Here is an 18,674-nt window from a genome sequence, read left to right on the forward strand (position 1 = left end):
AAATAAACATTCTTAATAATAAATACTGATTCCACTAAATAAGCATACTGTATCTGAAAATTAATGAGAACATGCAAAGCAGTATTCATTTCAAGATATGACTGTCACTTTGCTGTGGCAATGTTACTACTATTATTTTCCTGTGAAGATATAACTGCTGTCTGGCATAAGATTGCCTAGGTTTAAGTAAAAGATCTGCCATAAAAACCTCCATTATCTGAAGCAATTAACCTTTCTAAACCTCAATTTATACACCTGAAAATGGAATAAGCAATCTGGATGGGACGCTGTACCCACACAACCCCAGTACTCAGGGAAGCTGAGGCAAAAGGGAGGAGGTTCATAAATTGCAGCCCTAACTGTCCACTTGGAGATGTAGTGCTGCCTTTGCTCAGCATAAACAGTTTTTAACAGGGTTGATGATGTGGTTTAGTAAAAAGGCCCTATGTTTAAACATCATTGAGAAAAAAAAAAAAAAGCAAAGTGCAAATAAGTTCCAAAATGTACAATAGATTCTGTGAAAATGAAAGGGAAAGAAAGTGCTCAAAAGGAAAGAACAAGGGATAGGGGAAAGGGGAAAAGAAAGAAAGGAAAAAAATTTTTTTGTCTTTTTCCTTTTTGTCAGAACCAGGGATCGAACCCATGACTGCCTGCTTGCAAGGCAGGTGCTTATGCCACTGAGCTAAATCCCCAGCCCCGAAAGGAAAATATTTTATATTTATATAAATATATGTATACATAAATATATAAATGTGTGTGTGTGTACAAGATAGATACCTATATTACTGTAGTAGTATACTATACTACTATAGTACCACTATGAAGACGATCCAGTATCATACCATAAGGTGCAATCATGTACTATCTTTAAAGCCAAAGGAAAAAAATCCACAATTATGATGTGAACATTAAAACAACTCAGGAATTGATTTAAAGCTAATATGTGCCAAATGTAACAGCTCTGTCTCCCCTAATGGTAGAAAAAATCAACAATAAATTTATAGAGTTAAGTAGCTATCAAAACAGTAACAAAGTGTTATGATTATAGCATTAGAGATACAATGTTTTGGGAATGGGGACATGCAAGAGGAAAAATCTGAAACTTTAAACTATGGGACATGAGCAGGAGAAGGAAGAAGTGGCTTAAAGAATTATTTGGGGTGTAGAAAGATATTTATATAATTAGGTAAAGCTAATAAAAGTACAGACCAGGAATTAGATAGACAGATAGATAGATAGATAGATAGATAGATAGATAGATAGACAGATAGATAGACAGCAAAATGAGACAAAATTAAGAAGGAAAAGAGGAAAAAATAAGAAAGTAAAAAGGTAAGAAAAAGAGAACAGAAGTAAGGAAAGGGTAAGAGATATTCCCAAAACCCAGTGGACTGGGAAAGCAGAAAGAAAGAAGAAAATCAAAACAAAAAATCATGAACAATGTATACACCAACAACCATATAAATATAAAAATAATACAAAAACAGGGGGCTGGGGATTTAGCTCAGCGGCATAAGCACCTGTCATGCAAGTGCGGGGTTGTGAGTTCAATCCTTGCTACCCATAAAAAAGAAAAAGACAACAACAACAACAAAATAATAATAATACAAAAATAGAAAACAAATGAAAATTCTCTGTGATTTTGAACAAAGAGTTTTCTTGCAGAGTCCACAGTTTGGGGGCAGATAAAGAAAGCTGTCAGACTCCAGCTCCACCCTGGATGGAGCCAAAGGCAGGGAGTGGGATTAGAGCAAGGGTATCGATGTTACTCCGTTCAAATCCAGAGCCAGTCAGCTGAGACTGCCACCTGGCCTCCGGAATGCTCTTGGCTTACACCTCGCAGGGAGTCTCTTTCCAGCCTGACTGTGGCTTCCTGAGCATGGCTGCCCATTGTGGTTAATCTCGCACACAGGCAGTAATTGGAATATAACAGTGGGAGTGCTGAATTGAAGCTGCCCTGCGACTACTCTGAGTCTTGGGTAAAAACAACCCTTCCATGGAATGCTGTGGGATCATGTGCTCTCTGGTGAGTCCCTTGGACTGAAATAACTCACGAGCTGTTGTTGTCTGTCAAGAATTAGTCCTGGGAGAGAAGGAGCCAGCATTTTCCCTGGCCCTTTCAACTGCTGTCTTTCCCTGATATCCTCTGTGGTATTCAGGATTCCCTCTGTCTCTGTAAGTTTGGCTCCCTTTCCCAGCCATGATTTGGGATCCAGAGACAATGCAGATTTCCCTGTCCTTTTCTTCATCATGTTCTGTCTCTTTAATTTCTCTCTAGAGTTTAGTTTTTCTGTCATGTATCTCCTGGATCCTGAGGATCTGCTTCTCTTTTCCATTTCCTTCCCAGAACTGCTATTTCCACTGTCTGGATTCTGAATCTCAGGTTGAATTGTAGTTGCATAATGTGCTATCGTTTTCTAGGAACTCATAAGTGCCAATTTCTTGCTGATTAGACATACATATTGTTTTTATATACTCACTCTCTATTTGTATGTCTTCTTTTGACAAGTGTTGTTCAGGCCATTTATTCATGTTTTAATTGTTTTTTTTCCTTTTTCTGTATTGAGTTCCTTGTATATTTTGCATATTAATCCTTCATTAGATGTGTAGTTTGCAAATACGTTCTCCCATTTCATCAGTTGGCTCTTTAGCCTTTGAATTTTTTTATTTTATATACAAACTTTTTTCATGTAATCACATTTCTTGGTGTTTGTAATCATTGCTTATTATTTTGAGATCGTGATAAATATCTATACTTGGGAAAACATCAATGCTTTTCTACTTGTTTATTTAAGAACTATTGTTATTTCTTTTATTACATTTAAATGTTTGATCTATTGTTAGTTCACTTTTCTGAACTGTGTGAGATACACCCAACTTCATTCTTTTGTGTACAAATTTTGAAAGCAGTGACTTTTCTCACTGTCTACTGTCAGTGTTCTTTTTAAAGATTAATTGACTTATTGTGTTTTTATTTCTCAGCTTTTATCTTATTCCATTGATCTATGTGTTTAATATTTTATGCCAGAACCAAACTGTTCTGATCACTATAACTTACTTATATGCTTTGGAATTAGAAAGTATTAAGCTTCATGTGTTGTTCTTTGTCAAGATTGCTTTGCTATTTTAGGTGCTTTGAAGAACCATAATAATTTTAGATTTATTACCTGTTTACATCAAAATTACCATTGATTATAGGTAAGAACAGCATTAATTCTTTGAATCATTATGCATAATATAAACAGTATTTTTTTCCTTCCTTTTTGCAGAGACACAACAGCTGACATCTACAACTTCAAAGAGGAAAGGTTTATTTTAACTCACAGTTGGTAGAGGTTTGGTTTCAGTTCTTAGTCCACTGGTTCCCAGGCGGGGAAGTAAGACAGAGGTCATGGTAGGAAAGAGTTACTCATTTCATAGTGGTTGGAAGTAGAGCGTTCAAGGGAGGAAAGAGAGAGAAAGACCTTTCCAAATCAAGCCCTCAGTGGTCCTCTCCTCCTACCAGACCTCACTTCTCAATACGATGTTTAGCTATGAAGTCATCAGTGGGTTAATCCACTCATTATTATAACACCCTCATAACCCACTCTCTTACCTCCCAAAGGCCCCAGTTATGACCAGTTTTGGGGGACATTTTAGATATATACCACAACATATATTTTAATAATATTAACTCTTCTGATCTCAGAATTTGAGATTATCCATTCATTGTATCTTCAATTTTCATCACTGGTATAGCTTTTAGTGTCCAAATATTTTACCCCTTTGAGAAGGTCTGGTGAATAAACAGAAGTATTGCCACTCTAGTTACCATTTTTGTGATAAAATGCTTTACATCAACCTTCTTAACATTTTTTAAGAACACAATTTATTATTAACAATAATTGTAATGTTCTAAAATAAAACTTTTCAATTATAATTTCCTATATAACTGAAGTATTACATGTGAGAGATATCTCGCTCTTTTGCTTACAACTACTACAGTTTCTTGCCATCATTGATCTGTTCTCTATTTCCGTGAGACTGACTTTATGGCATTCTGTAAAATGAAGTGTTAAGGTGATAGAATGTTTGATTTTATGTTCTTGGATTGTTTCATTGGAAATAGTATCCTCCAAGTTGATTCATGTTGTCACAAATGAAAAAAAAAAAAAAAAAAACTTTCACCATTTTTTGGTAGAATGACAGTACATTATATATTACATTCCATATATTCTTTAGCAATTTATCCATTTATAGGCATATAGGTTGATTCCATACTTGACTATTGCTCATAATGCTGGTAATTATGAGAATACACTTTTCCTAGATATTAATTTCATTTTCTTTGGATATGTACCCAGTAGTGGAATTATTAGATCGTGGTGGTTTAATTGGTAAATGTGTAGAGAATTCATATAATTTTCCATAAAGCTATACTAATTTACAGTCACATCAACAGTTTGCAAGAGTTTCTTTTCTCTATGTCCTCATCAATCTTTGATGTCTCCTACTTTCTTTTTTTTTTTTTTTTTTTTTTTGGTCTTTTTCCTTTTTATCGGTACCGGGGATCAAACTTACAACTGCCTGCTTGCAAAGCAAGCACTTATGCCACTGAGCTAAATCCCCAGCCCAATGTCTCCAACTTTCTTTTTGATAATAAACCATTCTAGGACATGTAAAATAACACTGCATTGTAATTTTCATTTTCATTTCCTTGATGATAAGTAAAATTCTGTATTTGTTTTTATTCTTATGGTCATTTGTACATTGTATATGAAAAAATGATGTCGCTGATATTGCTTATATCATCTTAACTAGATTAGAAACTGCCTAGAAAACTAGTAAAGCACAGTTCTGGGTGCATCTCTGATGTATTTCAGTTGACTATTTGCATACAGTTCAGCAAACTGAGGAGGGGAATCTGTACTCCGTCCATGAATGGCACTATCCAATAAGCTTGCAACTTGAATGGAAAACCAGGAAAAAAGAAAGTTAGCATATATTTTAAATGGCCCCACTGTGCTTGAAACATTTCATCGTTTTCTACTGTGGCACAAAGACATTAGACTCCAACTTACTTAGTCTTCCAATATGATCTCATATAAGCCAGAGAGCGCCCTAAACTTTGGTCTTGGACTGGTGTTATATCCTTGATAATCCTTGTTCTGTGACTGCTAATTTCTTGAACTGATCAACTATTCAATGCCCTGGCTTTCCAACTCTCATATAGGCACTGCTCAACTTCTGATACTGTAAGACTACCTAATAAATTCCTTTGCATAATTATGCATATATAATAAGGAAACATATACTATCTTTTAGATTACCTAACCAGTACAAATATCTTTTTCAGATCTCTGCTCATTGTTAAATACATTTTTTTTATTGTTAAAGGGTTGTGAGAATTATTTAGTTCAGATATTTTAACCTTATCAGATACATGGTTTGCAAGTGGTTTTTTTCCTATTTTATGAGATATGCTTCTACTCTCTTGTTTCTTTTTCTTGTATTGTGTTTTTAATTTTTAATTTTGATTTAATTCCATTTGTCTACTTTTGCTTCTGTTGTCTGTGAATTTGTGACCACACTAAAAATTTATTTTGCAGAGCAATGTCATGGAGCTTTTTCCTGTTTTCCTTTGGTAGCTTCAGGTTTTATGTTTATATCTCTGTTTTTGAGGAGATGTTTACACGGTGTTAAACAAGAGTGTGATTTCCTTCTTCTCATGTGGATACCTAATATTCCTAGCACCATATTTTATTTCTTTTTTGGTGTTTGTTGTTGGTGCCTTTGTCAAAAATCAGTTGACTGTACATGTGTGAATTTCTCTCTGAAATCTGTATGCTATTCTGTTGGTATGGGTGTTTTGTGCATTTGGTTATTATATCTTTGAAGTTTATGTAGAGATCAAGTGGTATGATATATCAAAACTTATCTTTTTTTGGACACTTAGATTTTAGCTATGATGTTTTTTTGTTTTTCATCTATTTTACTTATTTCTACTTTGCTTATTATTACTTCTTTCTGCTATGTTTTAATTTCTCTTTAGATCTCTGAACTGTTAAAGTATACGTTTCAATTTTATGTATTTGTGAATGTACCAAAATTTTCCTTATTTGTTTCATAACATTATTATCAAAACTCATAGTGAATATTCATTAGTCTTAAGCTTAGTAAGACTTATTTTGTAACTTATTGTATGATATACCCTGGACAAAGTTCTGCAGGTTCTTTAGAAGAATACAACCACTTGTGATGTTTTTAGGTGGTACATTCTGTGTAAGTCTGTTAGGTTTATTTGGTCTGTGCTACTTAGTCGTGGTGTACACTTGAATAATAAATGCCTGGCATTTAGCACAACTCTCAGTGTGTCTGGATAATTGGCTTACTGAAGAGGAAAAATACATCCTGACTGCAGGTGAGACTATCCAGTAGATGTAAAACCTCAGAGGAATAAAAAAGAAAAGAAGATGGAATCTTGCTTCTCCATCTTTGGAGGAGTGCCAGTTTTGTCATTGACTTGAAAGTTATACCTTTCACTAGTACCTTAACAAAAGATTTGTGAGGGAAGCACAAGGGTCCCTGGAGAGCCCTATCTCTGCATTGTAATGACAATGGGTTTCATTGAGTCCTAGAGTGGTAGGTGTCAAATAGCAATACTCCACTGCCAGAGACAAGATAAGTATAGTTAGCGTAATGGACAACAGAAGCAGAGCAATGATAGGAATTGTCTGACATGTGTAGATGTATGACTTTGCCTGAATAACCATGATATTCCCCACAGTGGAATAGATAAGAAGTCTAGGAAATTTTTACTGGGTTTATAGAATCATAAAAACTTAGGCGTAAATGACCACAAATCTTCTTCCAAATGCAGTAATAAAGACAGGCTCTCAACCAGTTCCCAGATCTAAGCCAGTTTACAGACCCAGAACCCCTTAAATGAAAACTGTTTCTCATTAGGAAAGACCCTGGGGCACTAAAGTTTGTGCTGTTAATCTTTCTCACATCTTTCCTCAAAGAGATTTAAGGTCTTCCACTAGGCTAACGGTACACTAGGGAAAGGGAGAAGATCTTCCATGTCGGGGACTATTAGACACTTGTTCTGAACTAATTCAAGGAATACAAAATATCACTGTGGTATTTCATTATGAGTAGGGGCCTATAAAGGATCAATGGAATTTTAGCAAAGTTCCAACTTACAAGTGTGTCCCCAAATCCAACCTGTAGTTATTTCCCATTTCTAGAATGGAACAGATTACTTAGTTCTTATAAGAATCCTCACATCGTCTCATTTGGCTCACAAATCTGCAGTGTGTGGTGGAAGGCTATTATAGTTGGAAATACCAAGTGGAAGCATTAGCATTATCTGGAAAAATGGTAAACAAACAACAATATCATATCCTTGGATTTCAGAGATCTTCCACTGTCAAAGACTTGAAAGATGCAGCGGTGGCAGTTCCCACCACATCCTCATTTAATTTTCCTATTTTACAGAAGACATGTTAGTCTTGGAGAATACTGGTTAATTACCATAAACTGAATGAAGTGATGACTCCAACTGCAGCTACTGTACCAGTGAGATTTCTATGAGCTCTGGGGCATACAGATATCTCTTCTGAGGTGAAGGATAAGTTGTTACATGTGACTGTCCCTACAACCCCTAACCCAAAGAGGCACATTCCATAGTGGGTCTCTTTGGATTTTGGAGGCAGCATGGTCCTCACATTGGTATGTTACTCTGGCCAATTTTTTGAGAAACTTGAAAACTAGTTTTGAGTGGGCCCAGAAAAAGAGAAAGCTCTGCACCAAGTCCAGGTTGCTGCTGAGGCTGTTTTGTCACTGGGGCCATGCAAGCCAGCAAATCCTATGATACTCCAATTGTCAGTGGCAGATAAGGCGGATGTTTGAAGTCTGTGGCAGGGCCCCATACATGAATCCAGAGCAGGGATCTTTAGACGTTTGGAGCAAGACTCAGCTATTACCCGACAACAACTGCTCTCTCTTTGAAAAGTAGCTCCTAGGCTGCACTGGGCCTTAGAGGAAACTGAACACTTGACCATGAAGTGCCAACTTATCATGCAAGTTGAGAAGCCCATTATGATTTTGTATCACTTGACCTGTCAAGTCATAATGTTGGATTCCATAGCGACAGTACATCATTAAATGGAAATGGTATATATGTGATCAAGCCCAAGCAGGTCTAGAAGGCACAAATAAATTCTACGAAGAAGCTGCCCAAATGCCCATGGTTCCTTTTCTTGCTACATTGCCTTATTTCTCTCAGCATACACCTACATCCTTGTGGTATGTACCACATGATCAACTGAAAGAGAAAGACAAGCCTAGGGCCCGATTTGCAGATGGTTGCATACATTATCCTGGCAACCCCCAACAGCGGGCTGCAGCACTAGAGTCCCTTCCCAGGACATTCCTGAAAGACAATGGTGAAGGAAAACTTTCACAGTAGTTAAAATTTGGGCCAGTGCAGCTGGTAGAAAAAATTGACCAGATGTGTCACTATATAATGATTTATGGGCTATAGCCAGTGGTATGGCCAGATGGTCATGGACTTGGAAGGGAAATGACTAATTGGTGACAAAGTTATTTGGGGAAAGGGTACGTGGGCAGACTTCTCTATATGTTATAAAGGTATTTGTGCCTCAAAAGAAAAGGACTTTAATAATCAAGTGGATAGAATGACCTGTTCATAAATAGCATTCAGTATTTTTCTTCTGCAATCCCTGTCATTGCCCAATGGGCTCATGATCAAAATGGCCATGTTGGCCACAATGGGAGCTATGAATGGGCTTCCACTCACTAATGCTCATTTCATTACAGCCACTGCTGAATGTCTATCATGCCAGCCGCAAAGACCAACACTGAGTCCCCAACATGGCAGCATTCCCAGGAGCTATAAGCTGAGACCTGGTGGCATGTTGATTATGTTGGTCCACTTCCATCACGGAAGGGCATCACTTTGCCGATACTGGCAAAGATTTCTATTCCAGGTGTGGAATTGCTTTTCCTACAATGTAATCCCTCTGCCAAAACTACCATCTGTGGACTTTCACAGTGCCTTTTCTACAGCCCTGCTATTCCACAGATTGTTTTTAACCAAGGAACACATTTTACAGCTGAAGAAGTGAGGCAATGACCATGTGCTCATGGAACACACGGGTCTTACCATGTTGCTCGCTATTCAGAAGCAACTAGATTGATAGAAAGATAGAATGGCCTTTTCAATGTGCAGTTACAGTGCCAGCAAGGTGCCAAAAGCATGTATCCTTGGTTTTTATATTTCTTATTGGTTTATATAGGTGTCTGCACATTTGTAGTCATCTCTTGCAGGCTCCAGAGGCATATTTTCTCTTGATGGAAGAATACAAAAGCACTTGCTAACTGGAATGCACTGGTGCTGGCAGCAGTAAAGGTACAAGCTTTGTATTCTCTGTGCAGCTTGAGGGGTGATGCCTGTGCTAATGATGATTGGAAAAAAATATTTTTGGATAATGTGATGGATTTGCACAGTGAGAGTGGGGATTGTTGGACTCTGGGATGGTAATAGCTCTGAAGTCCTACCAATATCTTTTTTAATCCTCCCAGAAAAGTCATAACTAAGAAAATTCCTGTTGACACTGAATCTGCCTTGTGGTTTTGTATGGAGCAGTGGTGGCAACAGTGCTTGGTGAGTGGCACCTGTGGAAGAGTCATGTAACCAATCCCTGAAGTGTGTTCTGAGGTGGTAAGGTCAATCCTACCTGGGATAATAATATCTTTGCTGCTACATTTGCAATAGAATGAAAAACCTGAATGCTTTAAAACATCATAGGAGCCAAGGACAGGAACACTGGTGTATTCAGCATTAGAGTGGTTCCAGGGTTCATGCAGAGCCTGGCTCTCTGTTGTATCTGACCCAGTGCTGAGAGCATCCACAGTGAAAGTTTGACCATAGGACTAAGGATGAGAACTAAACTGTTTTGATATGAACTTTGATGTTGGGCATCTAATCATGTATAGCGCAGCTTTCTCCAGCAGCACCGGAGACAAGGCAATAGCTGATTCCTTTTTGGAGACGAGCTGATGCCTGGTATGTGAATATGGAATGAGATTGGGGCTCAGGGACCCCCAATGCGATCTAGTGATGACTCTGCTATCTGAGATACGGGTGACTGCATTGGGCCACAGAGCCTGGGGTCAGATCATGGGTCTTGGTGCAATGGCTGGGGCTGTGGTGTCATGGTGCGCACTGTGCTAGAGAGACTTCCTGCCCAAACTGGTTCCATAACAGCTTTCTTAGATAACCATGAGCAGCATCTCCCATGCTGGAGTTTCTAGGCAAGAATGGCTGTTTTCACGTTAGTGACAAAAGACCCAGATGCTGTGTGAGGAACAGGTTGTGGAGAAACTTCATGCTTCTTGGCTCATAGAAGATGACTTTTATCTCTGCTTTTTCTTGATCCTAGGTGTGACTTGGCCTTTGGCATCTTCCCCAGGCCTACTTTCCTTGACAATATCCTCCACTTTCCTCCACTGGTGCACATTCTTTAATGGGATTTTCATTTCTTTCTAAGTCCCTTTAAAACATACATCGTTGTTTATATTTTATTTGTATTTTTTTTCTTGAGAGATAAAGGCTGGTATCTCCTTCTTGGCCATACTGGTGACATCACCTACGTAGGCTATTTTTCTGATATAGAAGGAATGCCTGTTTCAGGTACATTCCCGAGGCAAACATTAGCGCGCATAATCTTCAGTCCAGCTTTCATGTGCAGATTTTGAATTTCTGAAATCCAAAATGACATCACTAGATGCACCCACATCCCATATTTAATAACTGTAAGATCAAAGAGAAACATCTAAAGAGAGACAAAAGAGAAAAAGCAAAGAATGTTTCAGAATGTGTGAGGTTTGCCTGGCTTCTTTTCTTTACGACCTATTCACACTGATAACCATAAGAAAAAGATGAAAAATAATGTTGAAAGTGAACATTTTTTTTTTATGTCCATTGTACAGGCAGATGAAAAGGAACTGTTTGGTTAGTTCACTACCAATATTCAGTGTAAGGGCTCTTCTTGGAAATGGAGGCTAAGCTAGTGTCATTAATCAGAATTTTGGAGCCTAAGTAAATAACTTTCAAAAATAGGTGATGGCACTGTTCTCAACTTTTGGTATAAATTTTCAGTTTCTCCACAGATTCAGTAATGAAAATAAGGTGATTATTTTATGGCAAGTTCAATCAGATTGTAAGAATAATTTTCTATTTACAGAGTAATGCATTTTTATAGGTAGGATCAAAAAAATGCCAGATAGTAAAAGTGTGTGATTTTAACACAAGCTATTTTCCTTGAAAATGCTATTCAAGGTCATTTCTAAGTATATAGATATCACTAAACCTACCTAAAATATATTTATATTATCCACTTTATGAAAGTTTGATTGTTGAGTTACAGTTTCAAGACATTGTTAAAAATAAAAATGTGAGTTTACCATAAAATGCCACATAAACAGAAATTTGAAAATATATTTTAGTTTATACCCATTTTCCAATGTTTATCTCTAACTATAACTCTGTTTCCATTGTCAACGAAGACAAAAAAGTGCAACTTCTAAAATAACTCCAAAAAGCTTTTCAGAACAAACCTAAAAGAGATATACACAGGCTTCTGTCGGTATTCACATCGCTTCTGATAATTTTTCAGCTATTTTAAAACTATGATAGACAAATATCTGTTTAAACACAAGATTTCCATGGGGTGATTGCTGCCTTTGTAACCTTTACATAATTAAAATTATTTATTATCTATTTAGGTATTATATTTATTTTATAAAATCTAGACAGTGTTCAAAACTAGATTGTGTTTTATGATCTCACACATATGCTTTCAATAAACATTGCAGTGACAAAATGCTAACTAATCTGAATGCTAGGCTGATGGGCTTTCTCTACAGTCATTCTAGTGTTTTTGCAAGTGACAATGATGGTCAAAAATAGTTTGCAAGCCAGAGGTATAGCTCAGTGGCATAATCACTTACAAAAAAACATGGTTTGGGTCCACTGGAGTAACAGTCATTATCATCATAAAATTTTATATTTCCTTTTTTTTCACGAAGAATAAATGTATTTTGTCTATACGTACATTATATCAAGCATATATACTTAGAGAATATAGCTATTCAGTGTACATGAGTAGCTTTGTATAATAATACCATATAGATGCCCATTATCAGTTTTATCAGTCAGTGCTCACTAGAGAATCCATTTAATACAAGATATATAATTATATAAAGACTTACAAGGTAGATTTACTATGGCTGCCTAGAGAATCAGATATGGACAATACTAAGGTATTTTCTGTGCCCTGAAGATTTGAAGGATCTTGTCAAAAGTCAAAGACCTGGTGCTCACTGTATAGTCTTGTGTGATTTCAAATCAGAAAGCCAATGAGTCTGCTCTGGCAGGCTGAAGGGTCTGCACTGGAAGCCAGGAGAAGATGTCCAAGATGAAGGTGCAGACCCCAGCTCCTCTGCAGAGACAGGAGCAGCTTTTCTTCTTCTTTCCCTATTTTTTCTGTTCAGAAGCCTATTGGATAGTGGCAAAACATTAAAAATAGCACCTTTTACATTAGTAAAATGCAACTTTAAAATTTTTTTCCTTTGCATAATGTGAAACACAGTTTTGAGAAACTTGACTCATAGGAGACAGAATCTGAAAAGATGAAGAGTTTCCATGTACTTAAATTAATGAAGCTTGTTTAAAGTCTGCTTGGCTGGATTTTTTTAAGTGATCCTCAACTGTTCTCTAGCAAGTCTAAAGACATTGATAGCACTTTAGATTTGAGTATGTGTCATAAAGCATATAGAAACACAGGCCCTTAACAAGAGGCAAAATATTACGGTCAAACATTGTTTCTCTTTACAGATAAGCGGGAAAGTAAACTGAAAACCACTGATGAAATGTGGTGTAGACACTCAACACTATATAAACAATATGAATAATTTCAGAGCTTAACAAGCTACATCCTGGAGACAGGAGAGGAAAGAAACATGACAATGAAAACAGAAAGTGGAATAAAGCTACACATAAATGTGATTCTTTCCTATAGAGTTGTGTTTACTAAATTTAAAAAAGTAGTTTTTGATGGAATTTTACCATGAAAAGTACATTCATTATTTTTCTTTGTAGTGAAAACTAAGAGAACCATTGTATAAGTAAAATTTAATTTTTGTAATCATCAAGGACAGTTCTCACGAATTTGAAGAGAAATTGTCTTCAATGAGGAAAGCATACGTATAGCATCCACACATCACATTCTCCAAGATAAACATTTAAACGTGTAACAGCTTAGTAATTATTTCAGATGTACAAGAGATCATTTTGACATGCAAATTGAAAGTTACTATAATCAAGAAAATTAACATACCATCATCTTGCAAAGTCATCCTTTTTTTGTGATAAAAGGAACAAAAATTGACTCTCAAATAGAAAATTTCCTGAATGAAAATTGCAATTGTTTTACATGGTAACCACGTGGCATGTTGTATATTACTGTCCTTTGCATTGTAATCCTGGTAATATTGCAAATATAGTGCTGCTGCAATAATACTCCATTGGCTTTAAGTTTACTCACTAGATTTATGTATCTGCAACATCGTCATGTCTGACCTAGATCTCCTCGTTCCCTGCTTGCTATATGTTATTCTGTTTCTACCAATTTATGTATTTAATGTAAATGTAATTAAGATAATGCACTTTTACTCCTGTGTCTAGCTTATACCATGTGGCATAATGCCCTCCAGTGTCATTTACATTGTCACAGATGCCAGGACCAGCTATCTTTATTTATTTTTGTTTTCTTTCCTTTTTGTTTTCAGTATTGGGAATAGAATCTAGAGCATCATGCCCATTAGTAAAATGTTATACCACTGAGTTACACCATATCTTTGGCTTTGGTTCTCCTCTTTAAGGTTAATTAATGTTTTTCTCTATTGATATCTATATTTATACTCATATCTGTGTCATCCATAGATACACATCTATACCTATGTCTAAGTCTATCTATATGTAAATCTATAATAACTGTGTTAATTCATGCACTGACAGATAAGTCTTATATATGTGATCGGTGCCTAACTCTGTGATTTTAGTTCTTAACTATGAATTTTCATTTTTTTCATTTTTTCATTAGAAAAGCGTCGTGTCAGAAATATGCATAAGCAACTAGCAGTAGACTGCAAGGCATTGTTCCACATGTCTCTAAATGCATTTCAAGTGGTATAGGAGCTCCTTGCTCATTATCAGATGCCTTCATGGTTTCCATCATGGAGCTCTGATTTCTGAATCTTCATAGGTAGCATCTATGCCAAGCAAAACCATGAGTATGCAGGACAATTGATGACACAATGTGTTTTTCCTAATATATTAACATTTTACAGATATTCATGCTACGTATATTAGAAAAGTAATATTTAAAATGTTATTAAAATAAAACTAATTATAAATAGACTATCAAAACTAGATTTAATTTAATATCATCAATTTCCATGGTAGTTTGAGGAATAATAGCTGAACTCACTTTAATTTTACATATTTTTCCAGACTACCCCATACTATTTCACACAGATGTTTTTTTCCTGTTGTAGCCAAACATTAGAGTTTAACATATACATACATATTTCTGTTTCATTTTCTATTGTTATAGCGCAATATCACATTGAGTACCTTATAAAGAAAATAAGTTCATTTAGGCTTGTAATTTTGGAGTTTGGAAAGTTCAAGGTTGAATGGCTGCATCTTTTCAGGATGATGTATTTCTTTGATTTATAGCAGAAAACAGAGGAAACATAGCAATCTGCAACAACAAAAGAAATGGCTGCCCAAATAACTGATCCATTTCTAAAAGAAAATAATTCATTAATTCATGAGGGCTTTGCCCCCATAAACTAAATGCTTTACACTAGTACCCCACCTTCCCAAACTACCTAACTGTAGAAATAAAATTTCAATATATGATCATTTGGGAGACATTCTGGAATCATAGTAGTATATACTTTTTTAAAAAGTGGAAATCATCTATCCACCTATCCTCTTTGATTCTTGGTAGTAATGCAAGTTATTTCATTGAATTTCTGCCTTTTATGATAATTAATAATGTGTGCTCCCTTTTACACATGAGATATTAAAATTTTAGTATTAATAGACTTTCCATGTTCACACAGGGTGAAGTTGAGATTTTGTGTAGACTTGATTTTAGTACACATTTATACTTCTGCTCTCCACACAGTCTTACAGCCATTTGTCTGTGACTCACCGATTCATCCCTCACATACTCAGTAGGTTGATTTAACATGAAAATTTGACTAGATCTTTGTCTTTCCAAAAAAGTTTACCCATCTTTGTAATAGATGCATTTAAAAAACAAGTTCTTAGATGACATATGTGTCCCTTCCATTCTTAGTCAGACCTTTGAAGACTAAAAAATCTAGGAAATGCTTCACACATGTAATGTTTTAGATACACAGAATTGCTTTTTTCCCATTGTTGTTGGTACATGTTTTTCTGTACATAATGATTGCACTCTTTGTATGGAATTGATACATGGGCGAAATACATTTTCATTCAATTTTAAGTGTCCCCACCTTCCCTGCTCCCTCCATCTCCTGATCCTCTTCCCATTTGAGAAAGATCTATATCCCTCCTTCCTATTATCCATTTTTTATTTTGCTCTTCATTTGTAATTTGAGTTTCTCATATAAGAGAAACTATGGGATATTTATATTTGTGTATCTAGTCAATTTCACTTAGCATAATGACATCACAGAGCATCCATTTTCTCCTCTTTTACAGCAGAATAGTATTCCACTGTGTGTGTGTGTGTGTGTGTGTGTGTGTGTGTGTGTGTGTGTATTCTTTACTTAATTATCTGATGATGAAAAAATAGGCTGCTTCAAAAATGTAACTGTTGTGAATTGTGATGCTTTAACCATTGCTGTGCATGTATCACAGTAATGTGATACATGCACTTTCTGATCATGGTGTTGCACCTGTGCTGTGTTCTCTCTTGGGACACCATTGCTCTCATCTCAGGAAACAGATGTTTATTTTTCCCCTGAATTCAATCACCACACTTCTGAGTTCTCATTTGTTAGACATGTCATGCACTTTTAGATGTGCATTTTTCTCTCTGCTCTGTGTCCTTTGTTTGCAATGCCCTTACTTCTAGAGGATGAATTTCTGTTGTTTCTTCAAGGATCAACTTATATGCTTCCTAATCAGGAAAGTCTTTTTAGATGTTTCTCATACCCTGACACTTTGCATAACTCCATAGCACATAAAATGTACTATGAGTGGTTTTCTCAGTTTGGATACAGTGTGATGGCTTCCTTTACTTTCTCCATGTCACATGAATAACTCATTTTGTATTTGCTTAGAAATTTTTACACACTTTGCTTGGACTTAACACCACCATATTAATACTTGTTTGAAATTAGTTGATATCATATAATACACTGAGATTAGTGAGGAAGACACTGAAATATTATGTGCCTTATATTCTTCATACTAGTCGGCACAGGATTTGCATGCTGTGGTATGAATAAATTTCCAACTTCAAATTCAAGTAGTAAAACACGGAAATAAATTCATTTTAAAAATATTTAAGAGAAGAAAATAAAGCATTCTATAGGCCTTCTGATGATATAACTACATATTTTCAGATTATCTGATAAATACACCATACAATGTTTCAAAGTGATGTCAAAAGCAAGACTAAATAAATGTATTATGAATGAAAGAAAAAAAGAAGTCTCCCCTTTATGTTTTTATATTTTGAGCTTGGCTGAGGATTGAACCCTCCATTTTCACACTGAATAACTCTCTGAACTGCTTGCTGAGGTAATCTCCATCCTCTTGGGACATCTCTGTCTCAACTCTCAGATTGCTGGGGTTTCCAACATAGAACACCACACCCAGTTTCTCTTCAATATATTATAGCATTCGAGGCTGACTATCATTCCTTTGTTCATATATTCTTTTAGCCATTCAGAAACATAATAAGGATTTTTATTTAACAAATCATTGATTAAGTTGTCAGAAGCAGGCTTTTTCCATAGTTTTCATTGGTCACTTTTCCTATTTAATGACTGGGAAGGAGCTTTTAAAGAATGGGAAGCAAATGGGGAAGATTACTTGAACAATGAGAACAAGAGGAGAGAAGAAGAGGAAGGAGAAAGCTGTGAGACCCCACATAGTTCCCTTCCATACCTGGAATAAATAAGGCACGGGAATTTCCCGTTTCAGAAAAGTAATATTAATGGGGTCCAGTTGCCCGCAGCTGAGGGCTTTGCTCAATTCAAGGAAGGTCACTGTACAGTCTTCAAGATCCTTTCAAACAACAATTAGGAAATATCCCCAGGAGAATATGACTTTAGTCTTTTAGAGAAAGGTTACACATTGACATGTAAGAGTTAATATGAAGCTATATAATTGGAAAGAAAACAACACAGATTATAATCAAATCCCAAGTGAGTTCATTATAATTATATTTAATTCATCAAGTGACAAGAAATTTAATAAAGTCTAGGGCCTGGCACATCTCCTGAATAGAGAAAGATTTTGATCACTCTAGGTTCTGCATTTTTCTTTTTCTCATTTTAACTTTCAAATACAAAAAATAACCCTAAAAATTAATAGATTTGACCTGAGATCTATTGTGAAGAGAGAGGTTGTAGAATTTTGGGAGTGCGTCTACTTTAAACAATCCACGGTTCACTTAAAGTAATATTGTTCAAAGTCTATTTAAAATTGTGTGCTAATTCTGTTAATACTTGTTCTGAGGGAAAGGAAGCCTAGGTATCTCAACATATTTATATTATAATCAAAGCAAAATGGTGGAATATAATCAGGTAAAATGCTGACTCTGTATTGATGAATTCTAATTCTGCCACTTGGCTTAGGTAATTCCCCTTCTAAAAAATATTCTCTTAAAGTCTCTCCTGTGGTCAAATGACACTTAGCAAGAACTGAATCCACTGTTTTCTCATTGTTTTCTCGTTATCTTCCTTAGTTATACCTAGTCACGATAAGAGCTTATATTGTTAGACCTGGAAAAGATATTATATACCAGCCATGACAGACATAGCTTTTCTTTTGTAGATAAAGCAATTGAAATCAACAGGAGGAAAACACATTTTTGTAGATCGTACAACTACCTGATGACAAAATTAGAAATGGAACACTCTAGCTCCCTAACTAGTGCAGTATTCAGGATACTACTCATTTTTGTCATGATCACTCACTCATACTTAATCCTACAATCATATTGTGTAATGCATTTAAACATAAGTCACAATCAGTTTGCCATTTTGTCATTACTTCATATTTCCACATTTGTTCTGTTTTTTAAATGTTGATAACTCCTTGATTATAAACTATTCCAGACTCAAGGACTGTATCCTTCCATGTTTATGCCTCACATTCAAAAAACAAGATATATTTAGATAGAAAAAATGTCAGCCTAAATTTGAATGACACATTTTGGACAGTAGCCATTAACTTTTCGGACTGATCAGGTCCTTGCTTCACTGATAACAAAAATTAAAACTGAATTAATAAGCATAAATTACAGGAAAAAGCTTTAATTGGAAAGTTAGAGACTATGAAGGGGTTACAGGCACATTCCTGAGGAAGATCA

General features: G+C 35.8%; 1 long non-coding RNA gene across 1 annotated transcript in view; it reads left to right on the forward strand.

Moving 5' to 3' along the window:
• Nucleotides 1-1,871: 1,871 nt before the first annotated feature.
• LOC106026458 (uncharacterized) overlaps nt 1,872-18,674 on the forward strand; it is a 42,112-nt gene continuing 25,309 nt past the window's right edge. The window contains exon 1 of the long non-coding RNA XR_001200093.2: nt 1,872-2,026. This is a non-coding gene — a long non-coding RNA (uncharacterized LOC106026458). The remainder of the gene's footprint in view (nt 2,027-18,674) is intronic.

The sequence above is a fragment of the Cavia porcellus genome, unplaced genomic scaffold, assembly GCF_034190915.1.
Source record: "Cavia porcellus strain 051 isolate PalLab524CR breed Dunkin Hartley unplaced genomic scaffold, mCavPor4.1 scaffold_3, whole genome shotgun sequence".
NCBI classification, from domain to species: Eukaryota; Metazoa; Chordata; class Mammalia; order Rodentia; family Caviidae; genus Cavia; species Cavia porcellus.